This window comes from Emydura macquarii, unplaced genomic scaffold (assembly GCF_026122565.2).
Source record: "Emydura macquarii macquarii isolate MOO-44397 ecotype Brisbane River unplaced genomic scaffold, CSIRO-AGI_Emac_v2 contig_3624, whole genome shotgun sequence".
NCBI classification, from domain to species: Eukaryota; Metazoa; Chordata; order Testudines; family Chelidae; genus Emydura; species Emydura macquarii.
Genome location: NW_027133761.1, coordinates 98,337 through 116,446, shown reverse-complemented (window position 1 = coordinate 116,446; position 18,110 = coordinate 98,337). Strand labels below are relative to the sequence as shown.

The 18,110-nt window shown below is 43.4% G+C and overlaps 1 pseudogene; it reads right to left on the bottom strand.

Annotated features, from left to right (window-relative positions):
• Positions 1–12,439: 12,439 nt before the first annotated feature.
• On the bottom strand, positions 12,440–16,765 carry LOC137145759 (vitelline membrane outer layer protein 1-like; annotated as a pseudogene).
• Positions 16,766–18,110: the final 1,345 nt, after the last annotated feature.

Sequence of the window (18,110 nt, the reverse complement as noted above, 5' to 3'; positions counted from 1 at the left end):
GGACCTCGGGGATTTCCTGGACAGGTGTACTGTTAATCAGGAACTTGGATCAAAAGAGAGTCATCCAGATAAGGCCAATACAGAACATCCAGAAGATCACTATCCATACCCATTTAGGAATCCAGTGATCTGGGGCAGTTTTAAGTGTTTTTTCCTGAGGTGGTAGAGATGACGTCGTGGTATATCCTCTTCGCTCTGGAGTGGTTTCAAATCCTCTTCGCTCTGGAGTGGCAAATCCTTTTCTTGAGCAGGGGAGAGGTTACAAGCACTTGCACCCTGTTCCACTCACCTTGTCGTTACAGGTGCAGAGGTTCTTTTACAGTGTGAGGCATGTATTCAGGACTGGTAACCTTGGCACTTTATAGCAGTGTTGGTGGTGAGAAGTACCTGGAGTGGGCCTTTCCAATGTAGTTCCAGGGCTGTCTTTCTCTGGTGGACCTTTACGTGAATCCAATCACCGGGCTGTAGATTGTGATATGCTTTTTGAGAGTCTTGGGGAAGGGCTTCTTGGACCTGTGAACAAAAAGCCTTAACACACTTTATTAATGCATGACAATAAGTCAAACCAGTTTCATCAGCTAAATTAATATCCATTAGGTGAGTTGATACTGGTGGAGAGCTAGAAAGCCTCATGGGTCAGCCCATTAGGATCTTGTGTGGTGATAGTCCAGTCTTTCTCTTACATGATGATCTTATACTTATAAGGGCTAAAGGCAGGGCATCTGGCCATTTGAGGCTGGTTTCATGGCAAATTTTGGCTAGTTTATTTTTCAGAACATCATTCTGTCTTTTCACTGCCGCTGCAGACTGAGGGTGATATGGGCAATAAAAGTTCTGTTGGATATCAAAAGCCTTGCAAACTTCTTTTATAACTTGACCTGTTACTGTTGGTAGACAGAGGGATCCCAAAGCGAGGGATAAATTCCTTCAAAAGTCTTTTGATGACTGTAATAGTGTCAGCCTTTGCACATGGGTAAGCTTTTACCCATTCGAAAATAAACATACAATTACTAATACATATTAGACTGGACTAATATAAACACAAAACAACATGAATGTGACCTAAGGTGCGGAAAGGACAGCAGCCTTAGCAGCAGAATCTGTTAAAGCATGCCAATGAGCTAGACATTTAACAACAACAATGATAAAAGGTAACCATACAACATCTATAAAGCAGCAACATAAGATCCATTTAACATGGAAGCCTCCCAAAGTGGGGAAGCTTCTTCGTCTCCAGAGTTAACCATAATTATGGACAACACCAAGGCATAACAGGAATCAGTGAAAACATTAACAAATTTACCTTTGGTCAGGATACAACTCTAGTTACAGGGAAAAAAAATTAGCTTCTTAAGCAGGGTTCACAGAAGGGAAAGGGTTACTTTTAATTACCTCATGTTGAGAGCAAACAGCATAGTCAGCCACAAGAATACCTTTAGAATTTCTTTGACAAGAGCCAGTAACATAGAAAACCAATTTTGGGTTCTGCAAAAGGTGGATAACAATGAGGCAGGATTAAGAACTGGACATTGGGTGAGTGTAATATGACCTGCAAACAACAAAAGAATTTCATATTTTGTTAAACAAACATGAGGTACAGAAATGATAAGTGGAGAACCAAGGACCAGAGTTTCCGAGGTTTTACCCAAGGCAGCCGCAGCTGCAACGGCACAGAGACAAGGTGGAAGCCCTGCAGCTACAGGGTTCAGGGCATTACTGTAACAGGCAATGGTCTTATGCTTATCCCCATACATTTGTATGGGGACACCTAAAACAAACTCATTTTTATGACAAAACAATATAAACGGTTTTGATTAATCAGGCAAACCAAGTGCTGGTACACTAGACAGTGCATATTTTACAGAGGTAAAAAACTCATTCTGTCTCAGCAGACCAGGGAAAAGGTTCAGAAATCTCAAATCGAGTGAGTTCTTGCAGAGGCTTTGTGTCCCTTATTAGCCAGAGCAGAAAGCAGAGTTAAAGAATCCTTTTACAGGCTGTTAAAAAAGGAAAGGCTAAGAGCAAATCATTCACATTTGAATCAAAACAAAACCTTTTGTAAACACTATATTATCTAAATTTTCACAACAGGAAAGGAAGGTAAAACAACAGAATTAACAGCTCTTAAATCTTACACAAAGCAATAAACATTTTTCCAGGTTTCCTAACAGGGAAAATTGGGGTGTCACAGAGGATTCGAGTAGGCACAATAATTCCTTGTTTAAGGAGAGATATGCTGGATATTTCAGGATCCTGTCCTTGTTCAAAAGATACAGCCAAAACAGAATTTTCATTTTCACAAGGAAAATAACAAATTAATCCCATCTGGTAAACAATAAATAGTGCAATCAAATTTTACAAAGTAATTCCCTACCTACCAGGTTAACTGGAGAATAACAACTTTAAAGAAAAGCATGCTAATTAGAAATAGGTCTCAAAGAAACAGATAGTGGTTTAGACACTAGATGCGGCATTAATTGGTTAAAATTTCTACTGCATTTACATTCTTCATTGATAAGGGACTAAAGAAAACTCCTGAGCTTTTAAGGTGGATCTGCTGGCTCCAGTGTCTATAAAACATTTTACTGGTTTCCCATCAATAAGACAAGACACATAAAGACCTGATTAATCTATTAACAAAAAGTGTGCATTAATGAAATTATTATTCCCCAGGCTGTCCTAATATAAAGGTTGAGTCTGGTCTCGGGGAGGAGGTTGTGGTGGCCCAAATGTCCAGTCCGACTGGCCAGATCGCCTTGGACATTCTGCTTTCCAGTGTCCCAACTGTCCACAATAGTGGCAGGAGGAATCTCCTGGGGCCAAAAAGGTACCACGTCCCACTCCCCGACCCTGGCCTCGACCCCTCTATATACTCCTTTATCAGAATTTTCTATTTTTATTTTTTGGAGTCCTTTAGACTCCTTACCCGGGATTCTTTCTTTCTTTAGAGCTTTCACTCTGTCTGCATTTTATCTTCAGCCCCCCCTCTCCTTCTACCCATAAGCCATGTTGTTTGAACCAGGATTCTTAAGGGCCCAATCCTTACTTTTACAATTCCCCCCCCACACACACACTTTGGTGCTGCAATGCACCACACTGCATTAAACTTTGTTCCATTTTTCTTATTTTAGCATACATATTATATACTGCTGTTTTTATTCTGGGTTCAGAATACTTATTTGCATTTCTTTTGCAGTACATTTAAAGCAACATTTTATAAGCATTATAACTACTTGCATACACACAAAAATACCACTAATACCCTCAAATACAAGTAACATGATGTAGAAAAGTTTGGACCCCATAGGCTCCATTGATCTGCTTCATGGCGCTTTGCTACTTTTTCTTTAGCTCGAGCTTTTTTTTTTTTTTTTCCCCATTCCTTTTTGTACCGGTAACTTGCCCGCAGCCCATGCTGCTAACATCTCCCCTAAGGGGCTGCCCTCGGGGATTTTACTTCCTCCAAGCCCCATCTTCCATCCACCACACTATCACTACACACACCCACACACACACTCTCTCTCTCGCTCTGTGTCAACACAGCCTCGGATTTTGTCCTCTTAAGGACAGGTCAGTGAATCTGATCCGAGCCCTTATCGTAGTATTTAAACTAGCACTTATTTCTCCCGTTCATACTTTGTGGACGATCTGTGCACAGAACCATTGGGGATGCGCTTATCTCTCTGGAAAGAAAAAAAAAAAAACAACATACACACCTCCGGAGGGATTTGAAAGTCAGAAGCAAAGTCACAAAATGAAATAAGATTATGGTCTCTGTGCGGGAAATGGAAAAATCCGCCACACAGCGTTTCTGGCCTTAGAGGACTTGCCTCGGACCAGCTGGACTGCCTGCAGATAGGTCAGCCTGTGTGCCCAGTGTTCAAAGAGACCAGGGAGGGACCTGATAATTGGTCTTAGACAAATCAGATAAAAAAGCTGAGGAGATTCCGTGCACGAAAGAACCTTGTGCCACCCAGGACTTCTGTGTTATGAACCCTTAGGCTCAGCGCATGGCCACCGTCAAAGACAGTGCTAGGGTGCCCGTTTTGAAATCTCCTAAGAAAACCTGGCAGACACAACACAAAACAACCAACAAAGAATAGAAAGAGATAACAACACACAAAACATACAGGTACCTGAATCCCTTGGAGACTGTGAGACATGCAAAGGGTCTCAACGGCTTTACAGCCTTCCGTCGAGTTCTAACCCCAGTCCAAAAGCCCTCTGGGTGAACTCACCCTAGTGCCGGCTGGGGCATTGGCTGGTGGAGAACTCAGGGTTGGCTTGCAAGGTCAGTCCTGCCGCGGTCGCCAAATTGTTGGAAAAAGATTCCAAGTGTGGTTCGTTACCCTGCACCGATAAGAGACCCACACAGGATTTCAGGCTGGACAGTCTCCAAAAGAGTTTATTCTGCAGAAGGTCAATTCCCAAGCCCACAAGTGGACAATGGAAAAAGACCCCGAACAAAGGATTACAGACAGTTTTATATCTTATTACTACTTAAACATTCATGACAAGACCATACATATCCCCCTTACAAGGGCACAAACCTATTTTCTCTATAATTATTGGTCTATATTATTACTCATAAAATACTTTTACAGATGTTTTGCAGCTAACTATAACTTATCTATCAAGGTTGCAGAGCTTGCTGAATTCATCCAAGGCTTATCTCCTTCTGCATTCCTAAGAACTTTCCATGATCTGTGCACAGAGTGAAATGGCCTTGCCTTATAAACAAAGAAGCTGCAAAAATGGAGTAACTATAGTCAAGCAACTAAAAATCAGCTTACAAAGCCCAGTGGTTTGAAGTGCCTACAAGACAGGGAGCTTGCTACTACCCTCTGTTGATGAACAGGGAAAAGAGAGGCCAAGAGCTGCTTCAAAGCTGTTTACCCAGAACTCCAGAGACACAGAAGCTGTACAGAGAAGGTCTCTGCCACCATTGATTGGTGAACAGGGAAAGTACAGCTACCGACAGTTCATTTATGTAAGTTTTCTACCCAGAAATCCTCCAAGTGACACTCTGGGGAGTCACCAGAACAATGCACAAACTCCAGATTGGTGTGGGAGTGGGACCGAGGTGCAGGTGGGAGGAGGGGATCCGACCTTGTGGCAAGGAGCCTGCTGCAGGTTTCCATGTGCTACTGGTCCCGCCTTGCCGAAAATGTTGGGAAGAGATAACACAGAGGTTGCTCTACAACAAGAGGAAGTAGCGAGGTAGCTCTTTGCTGAACCTGTAGTGGACAGCAGCAGAGTTGAGTGAACACTGGTGAGGAGCCTCCTACCCAGCACCAAAAAAGCTGAAATCACTGTAGGCGTGTTGGATGGTGGAGTCTCAAGAGCACCCAGGCAGCAATTCCTCTAGGGGTGGGATGCAGGCTGGCTAAGTGCTATCCTAGACTTTGGTACGACGCTACATATTGACAACAACCATGAATGGGGCTTAGTGGAGAGAAGAGAAGTGAGGTATGAAAGGGGCAGTTGCTTATCCGAGATTCACACTGGAGGACGGGGAACTGAGTTAAAGGACCTCTGCCAAAGATACCACAGAGTGGCTAATTTCTTCATTTATAGGTATAGTTGGTGTGTTTTCCCAAGTTTATCCTGTGTCTTCTTGCACCGTAATGATTTTTTCTTTGTGTTATAGGCAAACTCAGTGCTTCCAAGGGAAGGAGTATTGCCTGTTAATGGCATGCAGGGGAGGGTTTTTCATTTTTTCCTGATTTCTGGGTGGAGACACAATCTGCTGGTGTTTTTCAATTTAAAGAGGAACCTCTTCAACATCTGAACCCCAACCTTCTTGCCGCTGACAAAACCTGTCAGAAAGGGCCCATTTATTATCATAGACAGGACTGTTGGCACCGACTCTTATTTAAGTGCCTCAACAATTCTCCTTCTTAGATTCTGTTTTCAATTGTTTATAACTTTGAGAGAAAAAGAAATAGAAGAAAAAATTAAAAAATTGAAAAAAATCACCGTCGGCCATTTTGAAAAAAAAATGTGCTGTGTCCTTGTGTTTCAACTTGTGTAGCTGAAAGAGAGAGAGAAATAATGGATTAGTTTGAAAGAAAGAATACAGTGTTGTAACGAAAGATTTTAAAGCAGAAAGAAAATGAAATTAAAGAAAACTTCTTAAAAATTGAAATTAAAGAAAAATGAAATAGAAGAGGAAAAATAATGTTGTAATTTAAGTTTTTAAAGTAGATAGAAAAAGAAATTAAAGAAAAATTTAAAAAAATAAATTAAAAAATTTAATGAGAGGAAAAATAATGTTGTAATTAAAGATTGCTAGAGGAGAGAGAGAAAGATATGAAACGATAGCTGTTCTGGAGCTGGGGCATGTGTCTTGGGAGCAAACCATACTGGAAAAATCAGGAGTTGCTCTATAACTACAACACCCAACACATTCTCCACCCACTCTCACCTAACAATAAACCCTTTTGCCAACAAAAGCTGATTTACAGTAAAAATGAACAAAGCATAATACACATACTGGCTTTTAAAGTTTGCCTATAGAAATTATCCCAAACAGTTTTGCATTTTCCCACAAGTACCATCCTTTTAACTGTTTGAAAATATGAGATAAACACAACCCCTTTATTCAATTCTCTTTGCTAACATGAAAAACAACAGTGACCAAAGGCGCTTTGTAGATGTTTTCCTTTTTTTGGTTATGTGTGAAATAACATAACTGCTAAGGGGGAATTGTACTGAAATACCTAACTTTTTAATGTTTTAACAAGTGCTCCAGTCTTTAAAGATTTCTGTATATAGGACTTATATAGTAAGAAATTTCCTTTTACAGGAATGTAAATGGTAAAGATATTGTATCATATGAAAATTTCATCCTATTATGAGCCTATGCCAGCATCTTTTTTAAAGGAGAAAAAACACCCCAGCCAGGATTAAAGCCACACATCTAAAAAAGAAGTGTTTTTTTAGCTTTGTAAAGTGTAAATATTACTTACAAACTATTTTAATTAGTTGAACGGATTTAATCCAGAAGGGCTTTACAATTTTACACTCAGAAAGCAGCGTATAGAAAGAAAGAGGTTATTTTTTTCTCATTTAAAGAAAGATGAACACAAGCCCATCCTTATCTTAAGAAACTGATAACAAACCCCTCTGTTTATAGAATGCAGTCTTCCTGAACCACCCTTTTGCTAACATGAAAAAGCAAGAGGTGTTCAATCATAGCAAATAGAGTTTACAAGTTTAACATGAAAAACAACAGTAACAATGTGTGCTTTGTAGCGGACCCCTTTTAAAAAAAGATGTTCTACTCTTTTTACAATTAAAAATATTAAAAAAGACAAAAGCCACAGACCTAGAGAACAGAGTATTGTGGCTGAGATAGAACCATCCTGAGTTTCAGGGGGATATTGCTAACTGTCTGCAATCTTTTTTAGTATAGGCAGCTAAAGTTCTTTGTTGGTGGTTAAGCTATAGCACGGACAAGCATTTGTCAGTCAGAAACACTTTCCCACACCCAATGGGCTGTCAGAAATAATAAATAAAATGAACAAAAAGCTTGTGGGATTATGTATTTGGCGGTGTTTTGTAGCAGAGCCTGCAAAGCAACAATAAACATTTTGTGTATTATTACCTTGTCTAGAGAGACCGTAGAGATTTTTTGTTTGTTTTTATATAACACTTTTATGCAAAGTATAGCCCTAGATGATTTATGATGCACTCCAAGCAATGCTCAGATTGTTTCTCTCTCAGGCATTGCTTGATTATTCCGTACACAGTAACTCATACACAGGTATGTTGTATGTATGAATTTATTTTGGCTTTTTGCTTCTTTTAGGCTGCAGTCTGAAGTGATCTATTGACACTCTATGTAAATGCCTTTAAAAGCACATTATGAAAAAGTACAAAACTGTCTAACACTTCTTTCTTATTGTACATTTTTCAGCAGCTGAGTGTTGGTTCTTCAGAGAATTTGGAGATTCTGGACACTGATAGCTCTGAAGGGGCAAACAGCTTGGATCCGATCTGCTACTTGAGGCTAAAATATGGTATTGAACCCGTGCGAGTTCATAACTGTAAAACTGTCATGCCTGACTTATTACCCTTCTGACATGGTTAGCTGTACCTTGTACCTGCTGGTTCGAACAAAACATTTTAATCCATCATCCTATCCTGTCCTCCCGTTCTCATTTTTCTTGGGGTCGGTGTGTTCCTGTTGTATCTCCCAGTATCTTCTGGAGCCTGGGAGAAGCAAAACTGTGACTCAGAGCTGGGGTGAGAGGAACACAGGGATGAACCGAGCAAGGAGACAGGGACGAGAAGACTGAGCCTGGGAACTGGGCTTGGGAGAATGGGACTGGCTGGACAAAGAGACTGACTGGGACTGGGAGCCTGGGAGCCAGCGGGTGATTTAAAGACTGAGCTCAGATGAGCTGGTAGGGGAAAGACATGGATAAGATATCTGAGGATTGGAGATCAGAAATGGCTAGGTAAGGAGAATGAGACTGAGACAAAGATCCAGGGGTGAGGAAGAGACAGAACTAGGACATGGACAGGTTGGATAGGGCAACAAGAATTCAGATAAGGAGGAACTGGCAGCAGGTTCTATGCTCACTACAAAATATTCCCCAGACAACCTGGAATGGAACCCATGATTCCTGAGCCTCACCATTCATCTGCTGTCGGCAAATACCTGTGAAACTCTCTGGCAAGGTGGTTCTCTCATCTCTCTCTAGTGCTGGTCCACAGAAAGGATGACAGCCTACTACTTCTATCAGTTACTCATTAGCTCAAGCTGCAGGGGTCTGGGTGGTGGACCTAAAGATTCTACCCCATCTGATGAGTCAGGGGGGTGTCAATATGATGTCTCAAGATGAAAATTTATTTTTTCAGTTGGCTTTTTTTAATGACCTAGGAAATTAAACACACACAAACAATGTTAAAAGTACACTATTAAGATTGCAAACTCAAGCATTGAAAGTTAGGTGATGCCAAAATTAAGATTGTCTGTACAACCTTTATTCAGCGCCCTTCTGCATGTTCATTATAATACATTCTTTAATTACATGATCACATACATTTTTTACAGCTTAGCGTAAGTGAATTCCATCTTGTTGTGTTTCTGCCACTTGGCTGTTTTTCTAAACCTTGAATTATTAAACCTTTAAACATTAACATTATTAAACATTGCTTTTTTAAATACAAGTAAAAAATTAGAGGTGGAAAATGCAAATAAAAAAAAGGATGTTCCAGCCCAAATCATTCAGACAACAAAGAGGAAAGTAAAAATGTCAGCTGCAGCTATCATCCTGACCCTAAAGGGTGAAGAATGCAAATAAACAGCCCGAAAGTGCACACACACAAAAATCCACCCTAAAAACAAAATAAAATAAAATGATGCTTCATTGTAATTGGCTGGTAATTAACTACCATACAGAATCCCGAGGCAGCATAACACAGCAAAGCTCATAAAATTGTATAAAAACTAACCACTATAAAATACAGGGTAAGATTATGGATTCTCTAGGTTCTTTCTGTAATCATCATCATCATCATCGAAAGCATTGGATCGCGACTGATGGTTCTCTGGCTCCCCCACTCATGCTCAGCCTAACTGGCCACTGGGCTGACTCGAGCAATGCATAGGACTAGTAACTATATTAAAGCATCTTGCAAAACTTTTCAAAGTAAATAAATATGTAAATGCCATAACTTTCTAAAATGTTTATATTTACAATAGACATTGCATAGTGCCTTGTCCCCTAAATAAAATCCTGCAGTCTTTTCTTTTACAAATATAACAGTGGTCTTAATCTGTAGCAAGTGAGATTTAGGTTAGATATTAGGAAAAGCTTCCTAACCATATGGGTATTAAGCTCCAGACTTGGTTTCCAAGGGCGGTTGTGGAATTCCCATCACTGGGAAAGTTTTTTAGAGCACCTATCAGGGATGGTCTCGGATGACTTGGTCCTGCCTCAGCACAGGAAGCTGAATTTGATGACTTGTTCAGGTTCCTTCTAGCCCTGCATTTCCAGGATTTGCATGCTGGGAGGGTCTTATTAAAGTTAATGTGATTACTCCCAATGAGTAACGTTAAACACACTCATAGGTCTTTACAGAAACTGGGCCTCAGTCCCAAACTTCTCTGCTAGAACAGCAAATAAAGGAGCCACTTAATACCAATTCTGATTGTGGTTTTTACGAGCTATATGGATACCTGCAACTAGGGCTGTTGGAGGGAGAAGAGAGCATTGAATACAGAACCCCAGTCATCAGCCTCCCAAGGGGTTGCTGGGATGTGATGATTTTTACCTTTCAGCCCCATCACAACCAGATGCCAAGGGGAGGGTGACGCTCCTGTCCAGTGTTACCAGACTTGCCCATCACCTTGAGGTATACTCATTTATTAGGGTTACCTTCCTGAAAGGGGGGTGTGATTCTAGGCGTGTGTGTTCTCTTAACGTACTGCTTCTGTCACTTGGGGTGTGTGTTCTATTACTGTACTGCTTGTGTTACTTCTGTGTTCATACGGCTACAAGTCCCCTCTCAATGGAGCTATCCTATAGGACCTAAGGCTTTCAGGGCTGGGTTCCTCCAGCCCCAGATTCAAATAAACACCCCACAGATACACACACATTCCACATTAACCGAGTGTGTCTGAGCAGACAGGGCTATCAGAACTCTCAGCTGATCCCTTATATGTCTCTGAAGTCAGCAGGCTGGGTGACACAGCACTTTCAGCAGCCACCCTTATATGGCCCTTTGCAATGCACCAGAATAGAGCACACTTCTGAGAAGGCTGGGTCCAAACAACACTTTTCAGCTGCCTCCCCACCCCTTTATTTGCCCCTGTTCTCAATCAGGCTGGGTCAAACAGCACTTTCAACTGCCATCCTTACATGTCCCTACACTCCGTAGGCTAGGCAGAGCAGCACTTTTCAGCTGCCTCCCCACTCACTCTACAATTATTCTAGCAGTAACCCCCTTGATGAGCAAACCCCATAGGATTTTTGGACACTCCATGGATCTTTGACTTAGGTAAAAGAAGCGTTGCTGCAAAGCAAAATAGAAAAGCCCAGAACACAAAGGAGTAAATGCAGTTTGGAGAGAGAGAGAGGCAACCAGCTTGATTATAACAGTTAGTCTATTGCCAGATATATAAAACTTATGATACTAATAGTAATACAATACAAGGGGAGAAAAACAATCAAATACTTACAATACTAAACAGTTACAGTTGGGGTATTGGAGATAGCTAGCCCAGGTTTGATTACAAAAGTAGGAAGTTATACCTGGACTAAGAGAGAAAGAGGGAAAGAGAGAGAAAGAGAGAGAGAGAGTGTTGGGGAAATAAAGCGGGGGCAGTCTCACCACGCCGTGCAGCTCAAAGGTTCCCAAGAGACAGGCTGTTCAGCTTAGGGTCTGGAGTGCTTAAGACAGGCAAAGCCCCCAACATGATCAGTCAGGAAGAGGGAACGTTCCAGTGGGACTGATGCAGAATTTGGATCCAGGCATCAGAAGAGGTGTTTGAACTTTGGTAGGGGTTTTTGAAGACACCAGGTGTGGTTATGGGTAAACAATGCCTCAAGGAAGTATCTCAGAGTGGTTTTCTTTACGCTGGACAAAAGGAGCTGATCATTCCTGGCTATGGGCAGTGTTCCTTGAGGGAGCTCACAATGCAACCAGGGAGATTCAGTGTTTTCCATAGCAATAACTAGAATGGTCTGATAACTGTGGAGCTGGATGTGTGCAGGTGTGGGTTCACTTACATCAGATGCAGAGATCTCCCATCATGCAGAGCGTCCCTGCTTTGGCAATGCCAGAGTTCAGTGCAGTCCCTGATTGGGAGGTTACTTCTCCATACGCTATGCTATTTCTTGTTCCATCTTCCATGTAGATGAAGCTCCTTTTCTCCATTCGATGTGCTAATGGAGATGCCTCCTTTTTACATCTTTGATGTAGATGAGGCTAGGGGTTGTTGGGAGGGTTTTAGGTCTGTCTTCCACTGCCTTTTAATATTGAGATGCCTTTGGTTTCTGGTTCAAGCAACCTTTGGTTTCTGGTTCAAGCATGGGCTAGGGGGGCATTCAGGAGAGCCAGAGAGAGTAGGGGTTTTGTGCCCTGGTTCCCCAAGAACACAGAGCTGTCAGGTAACACCCAAAACCTTGAAACACCCCTTTCAACCAAATATTGTCATGCCTCCCATCTCGCCTTATCATAGTGGTTATCTCAGGTGCAGGGGTTTTACTCGCCTTCCACTCTGCTCCCAGTCTCCTCTTTTCTTGGTTCTCCCCACAATCCTGCCTCCCCACTTAACCTGCAGATGTGGGGATGGTACATGCTCACATGCCTGATTTGGGTCAATAAGACACAGACACCTTCCTGTTTAAGAGCAGTGCTAAGCTTTAATGGTGTTTCATGGGCAGCTGCTGGTGTTAGGGGATGGGCAGGGACAGGTGCTTGTTTAGTTGCAGCAGAAAAACTTCACATCATTGAGCGCTGTGTCATCCCCTCTGCCCTGCTATGTCTGCACCTTTGTCTGGATCCCACAAATGGCTCCAGAGCTGCATGTATTTGTCTGTTGGACAGTAGAAACCCAGTCTGATCCACCGCCAAACATCAATGTGCCATCTGAGCATCTGAAGTGGATGTTGTCGGCTGCCGTGTCATCGGCATCTCCCTGGGGTGGTTCCACCATCAGACTGAAGGACCTCAGGTTGCTCTTCTGGCACCTTTTGTTCGAAGTCCATTGGCCCCACCTGCCAGAGAAGAAAATAATTGCCTGAAACTTATTCAGCATCTGCTACCCATCAGGGGGCACCAGTCATCCTAGCTACTGTGCACCAAGGCCAGGCTTCAACGGACACACAACAGTGACCTGAAAAATGGCCTGGTGGAGCCTGAGGTATTTTGTTTTCTTTTTCCTGAGTAGTGTATTTTCTTGCTTGTATTTAGCCTTAGAAACATCAGAAGTGTCAAGCCTGGTCTGTCCTGGTTTTGCTGGAGAACTCCCTGGGGGTCTCAGGAGATGCCCTGGAATGGGAATTTAGGAATGTCTGTGTAGAACGTACCACTTCTGGTTGATATTGTGGAGTTACTATGAAATGTTACTCAGAAAAACTGCTCTGTCATAAATGTTTCTCTGTATGCAGATCCACCACTGCTGACAGGACATGCATCAGCTATTCTCCAGACTGAAGACCAAGAGAAGCCACATAATGTTAATGACAGGGCTTTGACCAGGAAAGAGTTATGCAGAAGAGTAACTGCATCCCATGGCAAAAGATACTTCCTCCTCTGTCAGAGGGGAGGGATTTTTTGGAGCAGTGGAAAGTTACCAAAGACAGAAGAAAGAAAACAGCAAGGTGACCAGGTGGGATTTGAAGATGGGAAAAGAGCCAGACAGGAAGAGGAAGCATTAAGCAGGAGAGAATAAGATCACAGGAGCTGGGGAAGGGAACTGCATGAGGGAGAAGCCATCCAACATGCAACACCCTACATAAGACAGAGGAACCCTTCTGCCAGCCTTCCTGGGCACAAATGCATCCCAAAGGAAGGGTGAAATGGCAAGTGAGAGACATTGTAGTCAAGATGTTTATCGTTTTGTATGATCTGTACTCTTTTGGGCTTCGTATGCCTAAATAAAAGAATAATTCTGATAAGCTCTGGGCAAAGTGGTTGAATGTGTCTTCTGTGCTTCACAACTACTGTCTGCCTCTGGAGGGAATTCAATGGGGTGGAGATCTGGGAGAGGGTTTATTTAAACAATTAGGGTATCTTGGGAGACAGTGCCAGTTCTGGGAGCCCAGGGCAGGTGAGGGGAGCAGCCCCACTTCTGTCAAGGAGTAGTAGACTGAGTCAGTGTCCAGGAAATGTGCCAGAGAAACCACAAGAGGAACCAGTGCTACAGCCTGCTGAGACCCAGGGAGGTTTAAAGCACATGGAGATCCAGGCACACACAGGCTTGGCTTCCCCTCAGAGTAGTCCAGAGGGTGATTGAAAGGGGGCACCTGACTGGATCTGTGACACTTGGTGCTGAAACTTGAACCCAGACATCCTTCTCCCAAGTGCTCATTAGAGAGTAGCGAGAACCTACAGGGTGAAAATCTGTCTCCATTGATGTCTGTAGCAGAAAGACAAAGCTTGAAATATGGAGTCTGGTACAGAGCCTGAGGCCTGAACTAACGTGAGCAAAAGTTAGGCCCTGCTGATATAAAGCAAAATTAGCGAGAGTCAGTCTATGAGCAAAAGTCAGGCACTGTTACAAAGCAGACGCTTGCTTACAAGTTCACTGTGTGGTACATGAACTCGGCAAAAAACCACAGGCACTTCCAAGAAGTACAAGGCACAGTGTGTTCATTTATGCAGATTCCAGAAGACGCTGGTAAGCCCCAACATAAAGGACTGGAATAAACACAATACTGGGATATGCAACAGGAACACACCGAACCAAGTAAAAGAAAGACAAGAGGACAGCATAGAATGATTGATAAAAATGTTATGTTTGAACCAACAAGTACAAGGGATAGGATTGGTAACTAAACATGTCAGAAGGGTAATTAGAAACTTGTTTGTATCAGTGTATAAAAGAGGGGTTACAGAGGAGGAGTCTCTGGCCTAGAGGGAAGCGGAAAGTCCTGCCATTTACTGAGCCAGTCCATTGTCTCAGGCATACATGTATTAGTGCTCCTGTAGAGCCTATGGGGGGCTAGTACTGTACTTTATCAACAGTAAACTTGGCTGAGCGCCTTTGTCTCTGAACTAAGTCAGTGGTCTTCTTGGGCAGCTCAATCAAGGTCTGCTGTACCAGCTACTTGCCCACAGCAGGTGTAGCACACAGAGGGAACACACATGCAGCGAATAACTGATAATGTCAATAGCAAAATCCCCATTCACTCCAGCAGGGCCAGGATTTACTCAAAGAACATGAAGGACGTAGCTAAAAATCCCTTTCCCCACGCCAATTTCTACAGCTTTCACACTGTGCTCTAGGTCTGGTATCATTTCAATGCTTGTCTCCCGTCCTCCACAGTAACTTCCAGGGCACGCAAGATCTGAATTTTAACATTAAATGGCTATCTGTGTCTCTCATAAAAAAACAGAAACAGAATAGACATTGCCCTCTTTTAATTTTATTTCATAGATTATCTCCAAACAGAGGGAAAAGTCAGAGAAGAGACACTGTGCAAATGGCACCATTCATGGTTATTCTCTCTCTGTGGTTGCAGAGTAAGAGGGAGAGAAACAAAAGAGCTACTCACGGCCCCACGGTGGACTCGATGAAGGAGCCGTCAGTGCAGTACAGGCGAATGCCATTCAAAGTTGTGTCATCATATTTTACCCCAGGACCTTGGAAGCCCTCCACCTGGGAGAGAGGTACAAGTAATGGAGACACAGGTACAGATTGGGAGGAGAAGGGTTGGAAACTCCACTCCCCAAGACAATAAATCTTCCCAACTTCCTATTATTAAATTAACTGCATTTCTTAAGAGAAAGAAAAATGTCCAGTAGTAATTAGAGCCAGGAGGTTCCTGACACTTATAATAGCCACTGCCCTGGGAAGCTGGGAGACAGCTAAACAACTTTCCCCTAATGTTCCCCTTTATGTTTCCCACCCGATTGCCATCCTCCCTGGAAAGCAGAGCCCTGGATCCCAGCTGGGAAGAATGAGGAAACTGCCCCTCCTCACAACCCCCACACTGGATTTTCACTCTCGCAGCAACAGAGATTCAAAGCTGCTAGAGAGGGGAAATATCCAGGCTGGCTTTAAATGAAGTGGTAATAGGACTCACATGTATTCCCTTACTCTACAGATTAACAGGTTCCTCTCTGGCCGGGAAACCTGAGGCCTGCTCTACACTAGAAAAGTTTTGCTGTCCTAGCCTTACTCATTATGTCCTTCTTGTGTAGCCACAACGGTAATGGCCAAAATGTACTTTTGCCGGAATACCTTATTCCAGTTTGGTGAGCAAAATACACTATCCTGGCAACCACACTTTTGGCACACCCACTAGGACTTTTGCCAGCAGAGAAATAGTTATAAAAAATGAAAATAAATCACACCCTTAGCAGGCATAACAATGCCAGCAAAACGTTCAAATGAAGATCTGCCCTCAGAATAAGTTTCAAGCCAACTTCCATCATTAATTTTATTCCCTTTCTCCTCCTTTTACTCCCCAAATATGCCCACTATCTCCTTTGATGTTAACACCTTTCAGATACTTACAGACAGTGGTCACATCCTCCCCTCTTACTTGTGGCTTACCCGAGACAAACAGATTTAACAACTTTAATATCACCTCCTAACTCTGCCCGATGCCCCCTTCTCCTTCAACAGATGTCTCCGGTTGTGCCAAAAGCAAAGACCCATAAACCCACCTGGACAGATAATTGTGTTCTCATCTCCTTTCAGCCCCAGATCTGTGGTCACAGATATTTCCTGCCTCCACCCTTTAGTAAACTGACTGGCCCTGTATGTTGATGGCTGGCCAGAGTGTGAGGAAAAGAGGATTTTTAAAAAGAGAACTAGAAACTGTCTAGAGCCAAGAGAAATTCTTGCTGGGATACTAAGTGATGAGTGTGGATCAGAGGGTGAGGAAGTGGCAAGGGGATGGGAAGAATTTTACCTTTAATGAAAATCCATTTCATTTAATGAAAACTTCTTCTCCCCCCATTCACCCCACTGGCCTCCGTTGGGGACAGTGAGGGTGGAGATGTAACTTTGTGCTTCTGCACCCTGGAAGCAGGAGGAGAGGAGCAGGCAGAGCACCGCATGGGTGAGGGGCTGCATGGTGCAGTATCAGCTCTGGATCTACCCACAAAGAAGCTGGTGAGTGACTAACAGCCTCAGACACGAGGGATATTTATACCCAGGAAAGTTGGGCTGGGTTTCCTTGCTGGCTTGGCCTGCTGCCAATCCATCTGGGAGCAATCACACATTGCCACGTCCCTGCACCTAGACACTGACCTGACCTCCCCTCGCACACAAAGGGCTCATCATTCCCCACTGAGACTTTCAGAGACTGAAGGAAACTGCTGCGCAGGGCAAGGGCTAAATGGGCAAAAGAGGCACTGTGAGTCCTGAGGGCAGCTGCGGATTTTAGAGCAGCTGCTGAAGGTTCAGAGGTAAAGAGGAGCAGGGGAGAGGACCTTGGGGCTGTGTTGGACAGAGGGTCCTGGCATTGGCAGGAGAAAAGAGAGAGATTTTTTCTTTTATAGCTTTTTCTCAGGGTCTCATTTCTGCTCTCTGCAGCTCCCTCATACTAAGTGGTGAGATTCTCCCCCACCCTCTGCTGTCACTCTGCCCTACCCCATCTTCCTGCTCATAAGTCAGGGCTGCAGCCAAATGATAATTTTATCCATTCCAGGCTGAAACCATGGGCAAGGCCCCCACATGGGGCAGGGGGTTAAATAGGGACACGTTACCAGCGCCTGCACGCTCTGGGGGGCCAATCCAGGCTGCAACCCCCATTGCCATAAGGAAAAAAAATGTCATGGCTCGTGAGAGTGTAGGTATGGGATGAAGGATTGTGGTATGTGTGCTGGAGGGTTAAAAGTTTGTCCTGGACCTGAAAAAATTATGACCCTGCTCTGGTGTTGGTGGGGAAGGAGTTCCCAGCTCAGTTATGACATGGCTCACTCATAGGCTAAAACTAAGGCACTCACCCTTGGCCACTTACCTTTATGAGGAAGCAGAGGCCATCTGCAGTCTCTGTCTCCTAAGTGAAAACAAGGCCAGTTAGAGAGCCTCTTTCTTCTGAAATGCCTACCCAATGCTTAGCTCTTTCCATTTAAATCTGTGTGACAAGCCCACCTGGTTAGGTTACATCCAGTTTCTGCAGAAAATGTTCTTAAAGAATAAACAAGTCAGCTTCTGGGGAGAGAAGGGCCAACAGAGAAAGGTGCAAGAGCTCGGGTCATTGTTAACAGTTGCATGTGTAATCCCAGTGGGTTGAAGCACCTACAAGGCAGGGAGCTTGCTACTACCGTCTGTTGATGAACAGGGGAAAGAGTGGGCAAGAGCTGCTTCAAAGCTGTTTACCCAGAGCTCCAGAGACACAGAAGCTGTACAGGCTAAGGAGGTCTCTGCCACCATTGATTGGTGAACAGGGAAAGTACAGCTACCGACAGTTCAT